A 19,874-nucleotide genomic window follows, 5' to 3' on the forward strand; every position below is an offset into this window, starting at 1 on the left:
ATCACTCTTAAGGAATTAGGAACCAAACAAAACTGCGAAGATGTCCAACAGGGTGCAGCAATACCAAAAAGGTGAAGAAGGGCAGCTGAAAAAGGCACCTCTCCCAGGGGCCTGGAGAGAAAGCAACACGTGGAGAATTGAGTATCCAAATGCTCTATGACACAAGGGCTTGCCCTTGTTATGATGGTGTTCTCGTTATAGGATTTGAGCTATAGTGACATGGTTTCACAAATAGAAGTCAACAGGAAATGGAGTGTTACTGCAGTTAATTCAAATAGGGTCCTAAGTAAAGGGTCCAGCTGTCTGTCAGTAAAAACCTGAAAGGTGAAAACAAAATCAATCTAACTGGCTGTGTCAGGGCCGTCGTTAATATTGATTGGGCCCTGGGCAAACATTTTCTTGCCCCCCCCCCCCATGCAGTTTTGCTCCCCACCTGCTCTGAGACATACAATAAATAGCAGCTAGACTGTAAATCAGTTTACTGAATCAGATCAGGCAGCTATTGTGATTGGTTGGTTGCCAGAGGTTACAGTGTATCATTACCGCTCACTGACTGGTTGATAGAGGTTACAGCACATGATTTCTGCTTGTTGATTGGTTGCTAGAGATTACTGTGGATATGACCTCAGAGGGGCATGAATTACATATCAATGCCGCCCAGCCCCCCTCTTTACATAAGAATGCCAGTAATTTGCATGTAAACCCAGGGTCTGCAGGTGAGTCATCTTTACACAACAATAGGGCAGAGCTGGGCAGCATTAGTAGCAGCACTTCACACTGAGATATTGGGACCCAGAATAGGACTAAAACCTCAAGGGACAAGGGAATTTAAACCAGGATAGTTGGCAAATATGAGGCAGCTGCTTTGGGCCCCACAACAATGAAAGGGCCCAGGGCAGTTTCTCCTTTTGCCCTGCCTAAAAAAACGGCCCTGGGCTGTGTGCTTGTTAAGGTGGATCACACTAGGACAGGAAGTATGTTACTGTCAGGTTCTTCAGGTAAAAAGAAAACTACTGGATGTCATGGAAGAGATTGATCCTAGGATAAACTGGAGATTCCTTGTGAACTGAGCCCAGGGGCGACTAATCAGCGCTGCTGGACCAAACTTAAGTATAAGGTCACATATCCTGAACTGAGGATATTACCATAGGGGGAAGAACAAGAATGGTGATATTTTGATTTTATGTGGGGCACTTTTTGCACAGATAGCACTTATGCCACATACACACGATCAGACTTTCCAGCAGACTAGGTCCAACGGTCTTCCCGAAGGACTTTTGGCGGAGGTCCGATTGACATTTCAAACGAGTGGACTTGCGCACACACGAATGGACGTTCCGGCAGACTAAGTCTGACGGACTTCCCGACAGACTTTCGGCAGAGTTCGGACAGACTTTCAGAAGGAACGGACTTGCCCACACACGGACTAAAGTCCGTTTATTTTGAACGTGACTCCAGGTACAATGGAAAGAGAAAGGGAAGTCAATCTCACAGCTTTCATCAGCGACATTGACACCTTGTGAGCCCTGTCGCCTGGTATGGATTTTAAGGGGAACCCCCTGCACTGAAAAAACGGTGTGGGGGTCTCCCCAAAGTCCATACCAGACCCTTATGCGAGCACGCAGCCCAGCCGGTCAGGAAAGGAGGTGGGGACAAGCGAGCGCCCCCCTCCTGAACCATACCAGGCCGCATGCCCTCAACGGGGGGGTGGGTGGGTGCTTTGTTCCCATGTTGTTGAGGACAAAGACTTCTTCCCGACGAAGGAGAAAGCCGGGCCAACGCTAGCAAAAGAATGCCAAAAGAGCAGAAGATAGTGGAGGAGCCTGGCAGAAGAACTGGAGAGCGGGAGAAGAGGCCAGAGAGCGGGAGAAGAACTGGAAAGTGTGGAGAAGTCAGAAGAGACCCCTGGAGTCAGAAGAAGACCCCCAGAGCTGCCTAATAAACTACTTTAAAAACCTATGTAGTGTGTTTTTTTACTGACACATTTTCCCCCGGGTGAATGGGTAGGGGTACGATGTACCCCATACTTATTCACATAGGGTGATTGGCTGGGATCTGCAGGCCCCCTTATTAAAGGGGCTCCCGGATTCCGATAAGCCCGCCGCCCGCAGACCCCGACAACCAACGGCTGGGGTTTTCGGGAAGAGGCCCTTGTCCTCATCAACATTTTCCCAAAGCACCTACCCCCCATGTTGAGGGCATGTGGACTGGTATCGCTCGGGGCGTGCTCGCTCATCCCCAGCCCCTTTCCTGACCGGCCGGGCTGCATGCTCGGATAAGGGTCTGGTATGGATTTTGGGGGGACCCCCGCGCCTTTTTTTTGGAGTAGGGGCTTCCCCTTAAAATCCATACCAGACCTAAGGGCCTGGTATGCCCCTGGAGGGGCATTCCCCCTCGCCCTCGCTGTGATAGGAAAATGTGTTTTTCCTATTGCAGCCAGCATGAGATGTACAGTACCCTGTCACCAAGAACCAGTGTGATAGGATCACGCTGGAAACATTCTAGCGAGCAGGTGCTGTAGCTGCCTGTGCGTCGTATTTGGTTCATTGGACCAGCATACAGACTAAAGGGCTTCCCGATAAGAACTGGGTCCAGCGGAACATTTAAAACATGTTTTATTTCTAGGTCCGTCTAACTTTTGGGAATAAAAAGTCAGACGGAGCCCACACACCATCGAATTGTCAGACGGATTCCGGTCTGCCGGACCAAGTCTGCCGGAAAGTCTGATCGTGTGTACCGGGCATAAGAATTTTACAAAGGATTTACAGTGATGGACTTGTATTTTTTGAAGCAGAATAGAGAAGGACATTCATTTTTCATGTTTTTTTGAATATTTGTTTCACTTTATTTTGTTTATTTTTGTTTATCACAATTATTATTCAATATAAATAAATGTTAAGTGAATATATTATATAGAAGAACACATGGATGTAGAGATAGCACAGCACTATATATTATTTTAGATTTAAGTATTTTTTTGCACCAAGCTGGTCCAGATGAAATAATTACTTCACTCACAGATGCAGAGACTGGAAGCATTGTATAAATTGTATGTAGCCTCAGCTACATACACTACACAGAGCTGTGTTATGGTAGGGAGATGAGAACTTCCTGTCCTGCTCCCAAAACAAAATCAAGTCAGACTGAGTGCTGCTCAGCAATTCATAGAAAGCTTTGCTATCTATGAATAAATGCAAAGCATCATCAAACCACCTCTCCGCCAATCTCTCGTAGAATACAAAGCTTCCTCTGAATGGCTGAGCAATGTTCATCCTGATTTTGTTCAAGTGGTTGTATGCTCAATTTTTTAACTTTTACCTACAGGAAAGCCTATAATAAGGCTTACCTGTAGGTAAAAAAAATATCTCCTAAACCGTACAGTCCGTACAGTCCCCTCGGTATGCGCCGCTGACTACAGCGGCGCATGCACACAAGGGGGTTCTCGCTGTGAAAATCCGGCAGCGGCCGATCGGCCGGACTGAAATCTCCCCCGCGCATGCGCGGGAGTGACGATATCGCGGCTCCGGCCACTCACAGCGCCGGAGCCGCGATACCCGGAAGAAACGCCGAGGAAGCATGTCAGCTCCCTCGGCGTGGATCGGGCCAGATGTCGGGGCCTCGTTCTAAGGTAAGTATTTCATAATGAGCTAGTATGCGGTGCATACTAGCTCATTATGCCTTTTGCTTTGCAGGTTTAAAAAAAAAAAATAATAATAATTTGCGGGTTTACTACTGCTTTCAGTGAGTGGGATGGGAAAGTCTCATCATAATACCAGAACATAGTACTGTATACTGAAACTATTTAAAGTTAAACAAAACCTGGCTATCAGCTTTAAGTCAATTTGCAGAGTGAAGCTCTGATTTACCTTAGACAGAGATACAGACCACACCTTCATCTCATCAACACATTTTTTGATGACACCAACAAGTAAAAGAAAGCATGTTCATACTTGATCTATATGTGCAGTTTTACACTCAATAATAACAGAGCACAGCAAGGAGTTATCGGGCAATCTGAAACAAATATGCCAAAAACTAAACTTAAGAAATGATCAGAAACATGACAGATAGTTATTTTTATGCCACTTAATATTTCTTAACCAATTTCAGCAATTAGAAAAAATAAACCCAGCAGCCCCCCCCCCAAGCACACAGACACACACACACATAGTGCAAGGGTTTTAATGCTCATTATATCTAGGGGATACAGTAGTAGGCATTTTTACTTACATCTCCACTATGGCCATTTCTGGTGTTCTCCTCTCCTTCCAAAAAAAATTGGCCTGTCAGTGGTCCCTCTGCATCATCACATACAATGCTGGACTACTAAGCTTGTATTGTATGTTGAGTGACAAGAGTGACCATGGACATGAGATGCTAAAAGAGGGGGCTGTGTGTGGATGACACCAACTTGCTTGAAAAAGTCGCCTGTAAATGGAGATGAAACATGTCACAAGGCACTGACTTTGTTGTTCACCTTAGCCTTATTTGTTGAACAGTACACCTACTGTACATTGGAAGGATTTACCTGAATTTCTTTGCAGTGACCTCTGCTTTTGGTGAAGTATTTATTACTTTATGCACTTTTACATGGCCCATTGTGCATATATTTTTAACCAGTTAAGTCATTTACATTTTCTTTTATTTGAGCTTTCATGCAGTTTATGTTATTTTGGTTGTCTTGTCAAGTTTTATGAGCTGGCTGGATTTTACCTTCTTAAATTCCTATGAATTTATATGCCAACTAGATGGGTCATTCAATTTGTCTGCAGTGACTTCTGAACTTCAGTGAAGTACTTTTTTAATGGTACATTATGCATTCTAATATGATCCCTCAGTTTATGCCCACTGAATATCACTATTGAAGTTACATGGAGTTGGTATTACTTCTGGCACTTTGTTTAACTTCTACTACAATGAGAATGGATATTATCTTCTGATATGTTCACTTATATTATGTAACAGACTGATGTTTTCAACAAACGGTGTACCCTATATTTTTGGACATCGAAACTTGGTGGGTTTGTTAAACAAAATTGGATACCCATGATATATAATTTCAGGATGTTTAAAACACATCAGCCTATTTTGTTTTGTTATTGCTGACAACGGTGGATTATATTATTAATAGAAATTCTTATTTAAGTTTATCCAGTACATAAGTCAGCCAAGATTTTCAAATATAGCAGCTATTCTTTACATGCATCTTCATAAGGATTGTGTAATAACTGTCAACCCTCAGAGGATTACCACGTTGATCCTTTTGTCTTCTGGGGTTAGACCCCCTGGAGGGTCCCCTATAACTTATTTCTTTGGATTCCTCTATGTGTGCTCATTTAATGCTCCATTCTAAGTATAATGTATCTAGTGACTATATTACTGTGGCAGCTTTATTACTGCCACCCACACTCATCATTAAGGGTGAGAGGATCATTTATTAACTACGGTGTGCAGTGGGACTTGATCTATTATGCAGAGGTTAAAGCATGTATATTCATTATATTTGGTATTTAATGGTCACCTATGACTAATGATGCTTTTTTATATTTTTTTCTTAGAGGGCTTCTAGGGGATAAATTGCTAATAAAGTTTTGTTTTTTGTTCAGTCATGAGTATTTTTTATAATAAACAAAAAATGGTTGCACACTGGAAGTCCAAAATCTTGATTGAATATATTCTTTATTGTCAAAAGTTTGTCAGACAAATACAGGGATTGCAGTTGACCTGTTTGACAAGCGTGTAGCTTGCTTGTTCATGACCAAGCAAGTTACACGCTTGTGAAACGCGTCAACTGCAATCCCTTTTTTATCTGACAAACTTTTGACAACAAAGAATATATTCAAACAAGATTTTGGACTTCCAGGATGCGACCATTTTTCGTTTATTATTCATTGTGGATGGTGGTGAGCCGAGGTTTGCACCTGGTACCTATTTTTGCACATGAAGCTAGCCTAGAAGCGGTGTGTCTTTTCTTGACATTCCATAAGTATTTTTATGTTCATTTTCTATGTTATTGTTATACATTTGTATTTAAGTGTGGGAGTAGTATCCAAAGCTCCATTTCTTTTTTGTGGCGTTATATATCCAAACTACCATTAGGTGTTCAGATGACATATGCACACAGTTCAACTCTGACAATGTTTTATATAGTGGAATACAAAAGAATACATAAGGTGCTCGTGAAGTGTTAAAGTTGAAACTAGTAGGATTTTGGGTCATTCTTGACCACTAAACAGTGAATGTGTATAGAGTAAACAAAGGAATCAGAGTGCCTAATAGTTTGATTGTGTACTTCTGAATAAACAGAGACCAATATACAGCCAAGTACCTCATTTAAAAATGTGAAACTATGTGCATACTCAGGGCCGGTTTCTGACTATTTCGGCCCATGGCAAGACTTTTCATTGAGATTTTATTTTGATTTCACTTTCAATGACAATGGTAAACAGGACAAATAGTCCCTCCTAATGGGGACAGCCAGCAATACAAGTCTGACAAGTGTTCTAATCCACCTCCACTTTATCCAAAAGTAAAACAAAAATCCTTCAGTTATTGTTTCATTAAATCAACCCTAATGATTTCTATATTTCCATATTTAGGTTTCTATGCAAACTGCTCAAAGTTGTCTATTATATATTTACAGTCCTTAAATACCGCATGCCTGGACCACTACTTAGTTACTGCATGCATTTAATTATTTATTACTGTCTGTGAATTGAGTTTAACACCTTATCATGTGGTATTTACCGAGTGTTTTGCGGCAAATACTGCAAAATGGTCTAGTGCAGTGATGGCGAACCTTGGCACCCCAGATGTTTGAAACTACATTTCCCATGATGCTCAGGCACTCTGCAGTGTAGTTCAGCATCTTGGGAAATGTAGTTCCAAAACATCTGGGGTGCCAAGGTTCGCCATCACTGGTCTAGTGAATTGACAGTTTTAGGATTGCATGTGATATTTAGGCAAAATGTGTCCTCACACCTAAATATCTCACGTGGATTAATTATGTGAATGGAGTACAATATTAGGAAATATGACAAGAATACTTAACTAAAGATTATGTTTCGCCATGCAGTCCTGCCCATGATGGCGTGGCCGATGACCAGGTTCAGACACATGCTTAATGGCAGCTCTGATACGAGATAGAGATTGTTTAAATTTTGGCTGTAGTATTACAGGATTTGTGTGTAAGAAATGGCCAACTCCCCCCCTCTGGAGCAAAATGACTTTCAAAGGAAAAAAGCACATTCCTGAAAAGAAATTAGTGGGCTATTTTCTCCATATGCAGAAAGTCCCTAAGTTACAAACAAGATAGGGTCCCTGTAAGTTTGTTCTTAAGTTGAATCTGTTTGTAAGTTGGAAGAGGTACATTTTTTAAATGTAGCTCAAACCCAAAAAATATTTGTAAGCTTTTTGGATAGCATAGGGAAGGGTTAAAACCTCTGTAATGTTTTGTCCCAATGACAATTGTAACTTTCTGTCCCAATGACAATTGGATTTTGAAAATTTTGGGTTGTTATGAAAACAAGCCTTTGTAATAAAGCATCAGTGAGGACACCTTGTTCGTATAATAACTCTTATGCCACGTACACACGATCAGACTATCCGGCGGACCAGAGTCCGCCGGACAATCCGCCCGTGTGCGGGCTCCGGCGGACTTTTTTTCCCAAAAGTCCGGCAGACTTAGAAAGTAGTTTTGACTCAAAAATTGTCCACTGGACAGTGAGTCTGGCAGACACTCCAGCCGTGTGTGTTTTAGTCCGCCGTACTTTTGAAATGAACAGACTTTCCCACACACGGAGGAAAGTCCGTTCATTTTGAATGCGGCTCCAGGTAGCCGGGACTAGAGAAGGATGTCAATATTGCCACCTTTGGCGGCGAGATTGACACGCCGCTGGCCCCGTCACCTGGTATGGACTTAAAGAAAACGGCGTGGGGGTCCCCCCCAAGGTCCATATCAGACCCTTATCTGAGCATGCAGCCCGGCCGGTCAGGAAAGAGGGTGGAGACAAGTGAGTGCCCCCCCTCCTGAGCCGTACCAGGCCTAGGGGTCTTCTTCCAACTTCGGGGGTCCTTTCCCCCTCTTCGGTTCTTCTTGCCGGGCCTCCGTGCCTTCTTCTAGCTCTTTTACTAAGAGTGGCCCAGTCTTCTATCACCGCCGCCGCCTTCTCTTCTTCTTGTTCTTCTTCCTTGAGCTGTTGACTCAATGCTCTCTCTGGCTGCAATGACAGGGACGCGGTGTGTGGCGACTTATATAGGGACTTCGCCGGGTGATGTTCCCTGCCCATTATGATGTCACAGTCCCAGAATCCTCTGGACTGTGACATCATAATGGACAGACAGTCCATCCAACATTTGAATGAACGGACTTGACCACACACGATGAACAGACAGTCCGCTGAAAGCTTGCGCGATGACGTGTACAGCACGTACGACGGGACTAGAAAAACGACGTCCAATACACTGCAATGCAACCTTCGGCCATGCAAATCCTTTCTGAGCATGCGCCATACTTAGTCCGTCCAACTTGCCTACACAAGTTTGGACGGACAAAACCAAGTTTGGACGGACAAAATTACGGAAATTCCGAAAGACTTAGTCCACCAAACTGTCCGCTGAAAAAGTCCGCTGAAGCCCACACACGAGCGGATTGTCCGCTGAAACACGGTTCAGCGGACTAAGTTGGACAGACAATCCGCCCGTGTGTACGCGGCCTTAGAATTCATTAGTGAGACACAATAATACTAAGGAAATGTGTAATATGCAAATTCCCTATTAGCAAGGAGCACCAGTTCATGAATAATAAACATGTGAATGGTATGTGTTAAAACGCCCTCTTAATTTCTTGTGACCAGCCAGGGGAAGAATTTGCCCTCATTCTATTTCCTCTTACATACAGTATATATAAAGGCCCTATTGAAAGCTATTCAAACAATAAATTCTCTTCAAACGGCTGTATCTTCTAAGAAGGGAAACCAAATCTAAAACAGATATGTCTGGAACAAAAAAATGTGCCAGCCAGAAGATCAAATGCCAAGATCCTTGCCAAATAACCCCGGTCTGCAAAGATCCATGCCAAGACCGTAAGTGATTTAAAAATGCAATTCAACTTTTATAACCTTTGCTAGGCTTTATGTATTACATTTATTGTAAAATGAATGCTTTTCTTTCAATTTGCTATTAAGTTTGAATATGTACTTATATCAGTTATCACTTGTGCATCAGTTATATCAATTGTATGTGGAAATTACTATTAGAGCGACTCTGTTGCTAAATTTAAACTTCCAAAAGAAGTGCCCCGCATTGAAAATTGTAAATACTTACATCCACAACCTGTGATGGCACTGTAATGAAAAGAAATCACTGCTTGTAGATTAAAGAGTCATATTTTCTGGAGTGGATTAGTGGTCTGCCACTGCACTCTTTGGTTCCTATCACCAATCCCTAGGTCACCATCATGTCCTGCAGCGATGAAGGGGATAATAGTAGAAACCACTAAGCCCAGCAGGGAAGGACCTGGAAATCAACAATCCCTCTTTAAAGTGTCTTTAAAGCTTGATTTTTTAATCTAAATGACAAACACATTATACTTACCTGCTCTGTGCAATGGTTTTGCACAGTGTGGCTCCAATCCTCCTCTTATCAGGTCCCCCACTGGCAATCTTTGCTCCTCCTCTTCTTAGTGGGCCCCCTTAGGAGGTATCTCTGCATCTGCATCCTTGGACACAGACAGTGTGGCTCAGCCCTGTCCCCCACTCTTTGCTCACAGAATTTGATTGACAGAAGTAGAAGCCAATTACTCCCACCGCTACCTATGTGAGCAGAGAGAGGAGAGAGTCATTGCAGGTGGGCACATCATTGGGTCGAAAGAACTCATGAAAGTTTTCAGGAGGGGTCCATACAGATCCAGGAAATTTTTTTACCTTAATACAGGGAATGCATTAAGGTAAACATGTCCAGCCTTTACAACCATTTTAAGCAGTGATTTATCTTCATTACAGGAGTGTTTGATGCCATGGGTAGTAGTCATAATCTTCTTTTTAGGGGATACTTTAATTTTGCATTTTGATTTTTAATGTCAGAGTTGCTTTATAAGTTACCATGCAAATTGCTATATTTCGAGTACTTACTGTACTCTACAATATAATAGTATCTACATCATAGGTGTGCACTCCAAAGCCTATTACATTAGGGTGTGCACCCCAAAGCCTAAACACATTTGCGTGTGTGTGCATATGTACTGTATATTTTATATATATATATATACATACATATACACAAATGAGGGAGTCAGTAGGGCAGTGGACAGTGTCAGTGTTTTTTTTTTTTTATTATTATTATTTTTTTTTTTACAAATTAAAAAAAAATGTTTCAATTGTTTTAGGAGCTTCATTAGGGGGCTGTGGTGTGGTTTAAACAGGGGGGAATCTGTTCCACACTGGGTTATTATAGTGTGGCACAGCCTGTGTGCACACTAGGGATGAGCTTCGAGTTCAAGTCGAACTCATGTTCGACTCGAACATTGCCTGTTCAGCAAACAGTGAACAATTTGGGCTGTTTGCGACAAATTCTAAAAGCCAGGACACCCTGTGCAAGTCTATGGGAGAAATCTAAAGTGCTAATTTTAAAGGCTAATATGCAAGTTACTGTCCTAAAAAGTGTTTGGGGACCTGGGTCCTGCCCCAGGGGGCATGGATCAATGCAAAAAAAGTTTTAAAAATTGCCATTTTTTCAGGAGCAGTGATTTTAATAATGATTAAAGTGAAACAATAAAAGTATAATATTCCTTTAAATGTTGTACCTGTGGGGTGTCTATAGTATGCCTGTGAAGGGGCGCATGTTTCCCGTGCTTAGAACTGTCCCTGCACAAAGTGTCATTTCGCAAAGAAAAAAAGTCTTTTAAAATCACTTTCCATTGTTGGCTCCCGTAATACAGAGAACACTCAATGAGTGTTCTCTGTATTAGTCGACAATTCATTCATCGATAAAAAAAATAAAAAATAAAATAAAAAGCGTGGGGGTTCCCCTAAATTCAATTACCAGGCCCTTCAGGTCTGGTGTGGATATTAAGGGGAACCTTGTGTCAAAAAAAAAAAGACGTGGGGGCCCCCCTAAATATCCATACCAGACCCTTCAGCTCTGGTATGGATATTAAGGGGAACCCCGTATCAAATTGTAAAAAAAATGTGACGTGGGGGTCCCCCTAAAAATCCATGCCAGACCCTTTATCCGAGCACGCAACCCGGCAGGCCGCAGGAAAAGAGGGGGGACGAGAGAGCACCCTCCCTCCCTCCTGAACCGTACCAGGCCACATGCCCTCAACATTGGGAGGATGCTTTGGGGGTCTGTGACCCCTCAAAGCACCTTGTCCCCATGTTGATGTGGAGAAGGGCCTCATCCCCACAACCCTGGGCGGTGGTTGTGGGGGTCTGCGGGCGGGGGGCTTATCAGAATCTGGAAGCCCCCTTTAACAAGGGGACCCCCAGATCCCGCCCCCCCTGTTTGAAATGGTAAGGGGGTACAAAAGTACCCCTACCATTTCACAAAGAAAGTGTAAAAATTGTTAAATAAAACAAACACACTTTTGAAAAATTCCTTTGTAAAAAAAAAAAAAAAAAAGATTCCAGCAGTGCTAATTCACTCTTGCTATCCAGCGACGGATGATCATCTCTCTGGGGTCCAGCGATGGCTGATCTGATCCAGCGACGGGGGATCTCACAGTCCAGCGCTGTTCATACATGCATCTGTCTTCTGTCTCCACTGCGGAGACACTGTGGGGATCCCAACGCTGACGTTTCTTATATTAGGAGGGCGGGGCCACCCGTCACCTGGCCCCGCCCCCTGACGCTGGTGAGGGAAGCCATGGGGTTCCCCAGTGACATATGGGTGACCCCGCCCCCCTCTGATGTAACGCACCTGCACCTGCCAGGGTTGTGGGGATGAGGCCCTTGTCCACATCAACATGGGGACATGGTGCTTTGAGGGGTCACAGACCCCCAAAGCATCCTCCCAATGTTGAGGGCATGGGGCCTGGTACGGTTCAGGAGGGGGGCGCTCTCTCGTCCCCCCTCTTTTCCTGCAGCCTGCCAGGTTGTGTGCTCGGATAAAGGGTCTGGTATGGATTTTTAGGGGGACTCCCACATCATTTTTTATTTTTTTTGACGCGGATTACCTTGATATCCATACCAGACCGGAAGGGCATGGTAATTGAATTTAGGGGAACCCCCACGCTTTTTATTTTTTATCAATGAATGAATTGTCGGCTAATACAGAGAACACTCATTGAGTGTTCTCTGTATTACGGGAGCCGACAATGGAAAGTGATTTTAAATGACTTTTTCCTTGCGAAATGACACTTTGTGCAGGGACAGTTCTAAGCACGGGAAACATGCACCCCTTCACAGGCATACTATAGACACCCCCCAGGTACAAAATTTAAAAGAATATTACACTTTTATTGTTTCACTTTAATCATTATTAAAATCACTGCTCCTGAAAAAACGGCTGTTTTTAAAACTTTTTTTGCATTGATCCATGTCCCCTGGGGCAGGAACCAGGTCCCCAAACACTTTTTAGGACAGTAACTTGCATATTAGCCTTTAGATTGTGAACGTTCGAGTCCCATAGACTTTAATAGGGTTCTAAAGTTCGCACAAAGTTTAGGTCTGTTCGCAGGTTCTGGTGCGAACCGAACAGGGGGGTGTTCGTCTCATCCTTAGTGCACACCTATGCTCTATATATTAGTCAAATATGAATTAGACTGTAGAGATGTGGAATGAAATATGCATAATATATGTTAAGCAGAACATAATTTAAATTTCTGACTGGTGTTTACCGTAAAGTGGATGTAAACCCACCACACACCCATATAAACGAATGGCACATTATTAATGTATATATACATGCAAGCCTCCTGCATGGATATATACAGGGGTATGTAAAGGGGAAAAAAACGGTGCTAATGAATCATTACAAATTTACTAAAAAGAGTACTCAGTAAGCATGTGAGATATACACAGAAAACATAAAAAAGAGAAAAAAAAAATGATGCCGCGCTAATAAAGTCCAATTAACAAGTAGTTGATAGAAAAAGTGGGACAACATTCATCAATTCTTAATTGATGAAAAATTAACACCACAGTGAGTTCATTCATTAAATCTGCCACCACCCTAAGAAAAACTCACTTACCAAGTGGCAAGCAAAACCAGCATATGGTTAAAGCCCAGCCAAGGCCTTTGCTTGCACTGAACATCATAGAGATAAGCAATGGATAGATGATTGCACAGATCATTTCAAACACTAGTGACACTGCTGAATCTGGGACCATTAAACCAGCAAATCATTCAGCATTAACCCAGAAAAAAAGAGAACTTGGTGATGTCTCCTGCCAGGGAATGATGCTGAGTCTGGGCTGCGGCTCCCACTGAGGACGGATGGCCTCCCAGCACTACACTGCGTTCATTTCATACCGGTATTTTTAGTCCAAAAAAAACAGTACAAGGGACTGTACCTACAATCAATGCAACGTGTCTCTTGTACTGCTGGCTGGCTTATTTAAAATCCTCTATCCTCTGATACCCCCTACCCCTGCAGACATAATCTTCCATTGCCACAGGGGTTATTACAATCCAAGGAATCTGCCATAGGCATCTGTTAAGCATGTATGATTGCCCTTTCCCTCCCCTAGCTTCTATGAATGAAAAGTGCTTTATGAATGGAGAATGGGCAGATGAATGAAAGATCCACTTCTCCATTCACAGATACCCACCAGAGCCTTATCTTGATTCTGCGCTGTGCCCCAGAGAAGCAGAGCTGCTCTCTTTCTCCTCACTGGACAAGGAGGCAGTAGTGAGAGCCATTGGCTCCTGTTGCTGTCAATCAAATCCAGGGAGAAGGGGGTGCAGGGCGGGGCCGAGTCGTGTTGTGTGTGTCAATAGACGTACACATTCTGGATCGGTTTCAAGTCCATACGGGTGCCCACAGAGCAAGCAATTTGCTATGGGGGCACTCAGAAGGAGGAGGAGCCTGAAACAATGCACATGGTACCCCAGAAGAGGAAGATCAAAACCATTGCACTGAGAAGGTAAGTATAACATGTTTGTTATTTTACAAATATATGTAGCACTAACCCCCGAAGGAGCTGCTGGTTAGATTGGGCTTACAGTTACCTTCTTTCTCCTCACTTCACGTCTAGGGGTGTCCTGTGGTAGATGGCCCAGTAACTTGAGAGACTGACAACAGATCAACTTAAATGGATTTTATTTTCAAAAAACGTAGACAATGAACAGTCTCATAAAATGGGATCAGAGGGTTTGAAAGGAAGTTCAGGTACTCTTAGTGTCAAAGTCAATGTTGAAGAACTTGCTTACTTTGACTGCATCCAGAGAATAGCAATTCGCAACTGGATGTTCACTCAAGTTTGACACTCCCTCTCTCACAAGGCCTAGAAGCCAACAAGGTGCTTACTCAGGAACAAGTCTCTGCCACAGACGTTGTTGTAGAACACGTAGGAAAACTAAACTTGTAGAACACTCGTGTGATACCTGGATCTTTCAGCCAGCTTGGCGATATCCATGAGACCGGATTTTCTTGGGTAAATCAGCTCCTCCAGGCTCTTGATAAGAAACCAACCTGTTTCGTGGCCTTCTTCTGAAGAGTCCTCCCGTGGATAGCATGAAGTCACTGGGTCTCTCCCAAACCGGAGACGGCACCCAAACACCTCAGAATCCTCCTTTAGTTTCCTTGCCTCGGGCTAGCCAGCCCCGAGACAACAAGATCAGGTGGATCTGCACCCCAGGCCATAGCCTTCCTGGGGGCTGGTCAGGAGGACCAGGACCATGAAGTCAGTACATCCTTCCGAACCCCTGAACCACGTGACATCCGCATCTTAAATACCCTCTTCCAGAAAGCACACACAACCACTCCCACTGGGCAGGCTCCGAGAGAGAGTAACTTAAGCACCCAACCAGACCATAGTTCCATGCCTGCCAGAAGAGACAGTGCCCCCTGTGGTCAGGCTGAACATCTCATAGTCCAGTCAGACTGATGCTGAAGTCCAAATTTAGACAATTGTACCCAAATCAAACTGTAGTTCAAGTGTAACCTTAAATTTGAAAAACACATAGCGCGTGCTCTTCAGGACCTACATATATATTTACAATTGCTTTCAGCACATGGTCCCACCCGCAGGACCCTCAAAGGTTCTGCCCATCAGGTGTAAACATGGTAGGGGGTGGACCTGGAACAGGACCAATTGTTGAAGCTTATTGGTTGATTAAAGTTTTGCCTGTGAAGACATTATTAAAGTGTGGCTTTTCTTTTGGATTATACTGAGATATGCGTGGAGGAGTAATGGACTCCAAACCAGCACCTAACTCCTGATCAGGGGAGCATTTAAGGGTTGGAGTTCTTTATTAAAGTATATTTGTTTGTTTTTTCAGCATGTAAACCTCAGGGTCAACGTGGCAACCTCTATGTTCGCCAACAAGGTAAAAAAGAGAAAGGCGTGATTGCCCTTTATAAAACTGTATGATATATTCTTTAAAATAAGTCAAGATTAAGAACTTGTGCAGTATAGTGTTCACCAAGGTTCCACATATTTATTCCTCTCTATTTTTATAGCTGCTCTTATATTTTGACAATCCCCTTTTATTAAAAAGGTAAAATAGACCTAAAGTGAGAGGCAGATGTTCTTCAAGCTGTCCTAATCCACATGGTGGCACTGCCCTACATGTACAGGCCACTGCTATTCCTGGGGCTTGTCTGCAGAGTTCTGCAGTGTGGACTTTTTTAATATATCTGCTATCAGTAGCACCGCTTGCAGTCTCTGCCTACAGAATATCAGCCATTGTAAAATTATCAGGTTAGGCACCACATGCATGAGGAAACACATGACTCTGCAACACAGAGCTTGGCAAGAGCAGCACTTCAATAGGACAAGTCAGCAGCAAAAGGCCATCAATCCTCCTCGTATTCATACCCTACTTTACAGATGCTATGAGGCAAAGGCTGTAGGAGGTAGAAGAGGAATACTTAAGAAAGGAGGGTTGGGGTGCTGGAGCTGAAGAGAAGGAAATAAGGCAGGCTTCAAGGGGAACATTTCCCCGACTCCTCAACCCTGGGAATTGCCTGTGGGTGAATTGTAATTGTTGAGGACAGTGTTGTCCTCAGCGACACTGAGGACTCAGGGTTTATTTTTTTGTTGCAAACAATTTGTGACAAACTGAGACTTTTATGCTCAATTTCCTGTAGTAGGAACCCAAGTTTTCCCCCTTCCCCCTAAAAAATAAATAATAATCCCTGTTCCAATTTATAGCTCCTACCACCTTGCCTTGGTTGTTCCAGTGCTCTGGCACTTAAAGGAGTAACTGGACCTTAGCTGCTGGACCTTAGCTGACAAGGTTACAATTAAGCTAGAGAAATAAAGAAAAATAAAGATAAGGTACACTGCTTTATGACTGATCTGTGGAACACCAGTCTCACCTTGTGTGGCTTAGGTCCTAGAAAACAACGTTGTCTTTAATAAACCAAATATAATAAACCAAACATTGCAGTCATTCAATTGTTAATAATACAGTATGTATCAAGGTCACAAAATATAATTCTTCATCTTCTATTTCTGTTCATTTCTCTACACACAAGTAGGTTTGGGACTAATTAAATATTTTTTCTTTAATAAATTAATTTAGAAATCTAGACATGTACATGAGAGTTGAGTATACATATCTGCTGCTGCAGACTGGAAATTGCCAAAAGTGAAAAAATAATGATCTACAACCCATTGATGTTGGTTCCAAGAAAATGCTCCCTCCCAGAAACTGATTGAAAAAAAAGTTTGGCTAAAAACCTAATCTGCTAGCTGAATAATGAATCTACACTTAGAAAAAGAGGCATTTGGTTAATTTTATTTGTTATCTAAATTTTAACATGGCTGCTAGATAAAAATTAACATCACCTGTAGTCAATTGTGAAATTATATTTTACACTAAGCAGTAATTTATTACTAATTAAAGATTTCTTTCTTGGCAGATCCATGCAATCCTTGCATGCCTTCTGTTGTTCCCGTCTCCTGCTGTCCTGATCCCTGTAATCCTTGTCAGGGCAAATGAAGTATTTGCTGTGATTAATGAAGATATCATGCTTGAGTCCAAATGCTGAGATACTAATTTACTTCTCTACAAAATACTTACAACACATCCAAGTTTAAAACGGCTGAATCCTTCATCTTGTTCCAGCTTGTTATTTAAATTTGCTCAATTAAACTTTAAATTGCTTGCTCTAAATATATTTCTTTGTTTTATTATACAAACTGCAACGGGGTGCCAAATTATTGAAATATAGCAAACTTACCAATACTGATGTTCAATACACTGCTGTAGTAAATTGTTAATATTGCTGTTTTCTTCATGGAATCCTGGTGGTTTTTAACTATTTGCCTTGGCCACATACATATATGCAGCCTCCCAGCGAGAGGGCCTTAAGGCAAAGAAGCTGCTTATATGCATACCAAAGGGTAAACAGAGCTGTGCTGAGAGCAGCTACCAGCGGCTAAAGGAAAGCTCCTGATCTCTACTGGTGATTGGAAGTTTCCAATCTCATGACCACTGTGTCACCGGCGCCAAGAGGTTAAATATATGTGCATCACATGTGTTTGTGAACTATGTGTCTAATAGGAAAATGACCAAGTTAAATATTTCAAATGATTTCCTCAGAACCAGGTACAAGCTATTCTAAAACTAACAAACTTATACCTATCCCTAACCCTTTCTAACCCCTTGGCCAGGTGGGTGACTCCCAAAAAACGTCCTAATAAGGCAATAAATGGGTTTTCACAACAACAAACAAATGTTTTTTCACAAACAAGGATACTCCATCTGGTGGGCCTATATTTGGGAGCAAAACTGAACCCCAATTTAAACTGGGGCAGGGAAAAATCTGAGACTCCAACACCTGGTACCAAGTTTTTGATACAGTATATTTATCAATCAGTTTTTCATTTTCATCACCCAAATATTTGAAAAATATATGACGTGGCCTTTATTCTGAAAATATAAGAATATGCAGGGCTATATTTAGAATGTAATATTCTAGATATCACATTTATTCTCCTGAATTCTTTTTATATTTTTTAGGTAATTACAAATAAATACATTACAAAAGCACAATTAAAAAATAAAGTAAAATTATATTAGACATATAAAAAGGTGTATATCCTGGAATCCATTTCAGTTATTATATTGACCATATTTAATCCCTAAAAAGGAGGAGGGGAGAAACAAGAGAGGTGAGGTCTCCCTGATTCTGAGCATATCTAATCCTACTGATTTCCGCACAGGTCAATATTTACATATAAATGCCGGTATTTACTTGTAAACACAGGGTCTGTAGGTGAGTCATTTGTACACAACAATAGGGCAGAGCTGGGCAGCATTAGTAGCAGTACTGCACACTGAGATATCGGGACACAGAACAGCACAACAACATCAAGGGATAAGGCAAATTAAACTGGGATAGTTGGCAAGTATGAGGTAGCTGTTTTAGGCCCCACAACAATGACAGGGCCCAGGGCAGCTGCCCTTTTTGCCATGCCTTAAAGACGGCCCTGCGCACAGTGTTGTCCAATAGTGTTTATACCCAAAACTGTATTATAGGAGAAAAATACAGCCACACAGTGCCTATAGGGCTGTACAAAAAGAAAGATACATATAAATACATTTGGAAATTGGATACTCCCAGTGGGTATTAACTACTTGCCTACTGGTCACTTTAACCCCCCTCCTGTCCAGACCAATTTTCAACTTTCAGTGCTCTCACAATTTGAATGACAATTACCCAGTCATGTAATACTGTACCCAAATTATTTTTTGTCCTTTTTTCATACAAATAGAGCTTTCTTTTGGTGGTATTAGCTCACCTCTGTGATTTTTAATTTTTTGCATTATAAATTAAAAAACAACACATTGTGTGGGACTTTTTCACAGCCTAGTCACATAGAGAGGCCCAACATACAGGTAGCACCATCAGATGTTCTAGAAGCATAAATTAAACACCTAACTTGTTGAATACCTATTTCACTATTGAAGCCCCTTGAGAACCAGGGCAATGGAAACGCCCACAAAATGACCCCATTTTGGAAAACTAACACCCCAACGTATAATCTATGAGGCATGAGTGTTTGGAACAATTCATTTTTTTCTAGAAGTTTTTGTAAAATGTGGGAAAAATATGAAAACAATTTTTTTTTTACACAAAGTCCATTTATAAGATATTTCCAAAACATAGCATGTACATAGCAAAAAAAATGACACCCTAAAATACATTCCACTACTCCTTCTGAGTATGGTGATAACACATGTGTGAGACTTTTACACAGTATGGCCACATATAGAGGCCCAGCATTGAAGTATCACCTTCAGGCATTCTGTAAGCATCAATTACACATCTCATTTCTCAACCATCTATTACACTTTTGAAGGCCCTGGAGCACCAGGGCAATGGAAACACCCACACAAAAAATGAAAATGCATTTTTTTACACAAAGTTGTCCATTTATAAGCTATTTCCAAAACATAGAATGTACATAGCAACAATAGCACCCCAAAATACATTCTGCTACTCCTCATGAGTATGGCAATACCACATATGTGAGACTTTTATACAGCCTGGCCACATACAGAGGCCCAACATTCAAGGAACACCATCAGGTGTTTTAGGGACACATACCAAGAATTAAACCCCAAAATACATTCTGCCGAGCAAAGGCTAAACACAAGATTACCTGTGGTTTTAGTTGCGCAGTTGTCCACAGAAGCATAGCACTGGTCCAGGCAGCAGGCAGGGACTTGGTCAGCAAAAGCAAATGCAATTGTCCAGG

The 19,874-nt window shown here is 42.2% G+C and overlaps 1 long non-coding RNA gene across 1 annotated transcript; it reads left to right on the top strand.

Moving 5' to 3' along the window:
• The first annotated feature begins 8,938 nt into the window (after nucleotides 1-8,938).
• LOC143929891 (uncharacterized) lies at nucleotides 8,939-17,300 on the top strand. The gene is made up of 3 exons (XR_013262625.1): nucleotides 8,939-9,083; nucleotides 15,442-15,489; nucleotides 17,030-17,300. It is a non-coding gene; the product is annotated as an uncharacterized LOC143929891 (long non-coding RNA).
• Nucleotides 17,301-19,874: the final 2,574 nt, after the last annotated feature.

The sequence above is a fragment of the Lithobates pipiens genome, unplaced genomic scaffold (genome assembly GCF_037356315.1).
Source record: "Lithobates pipiens isolate NorthernLeopardFrog02 unplaced genomic scaffold, aLitPip1_a1.2 Scaffold_25, whole genome shotgun sequence".
NCBI lineage: Eukaryota > Metazoa > Chordata > Amphibia > Anura > Ranidae > Lithobates > Lithobates pipiens.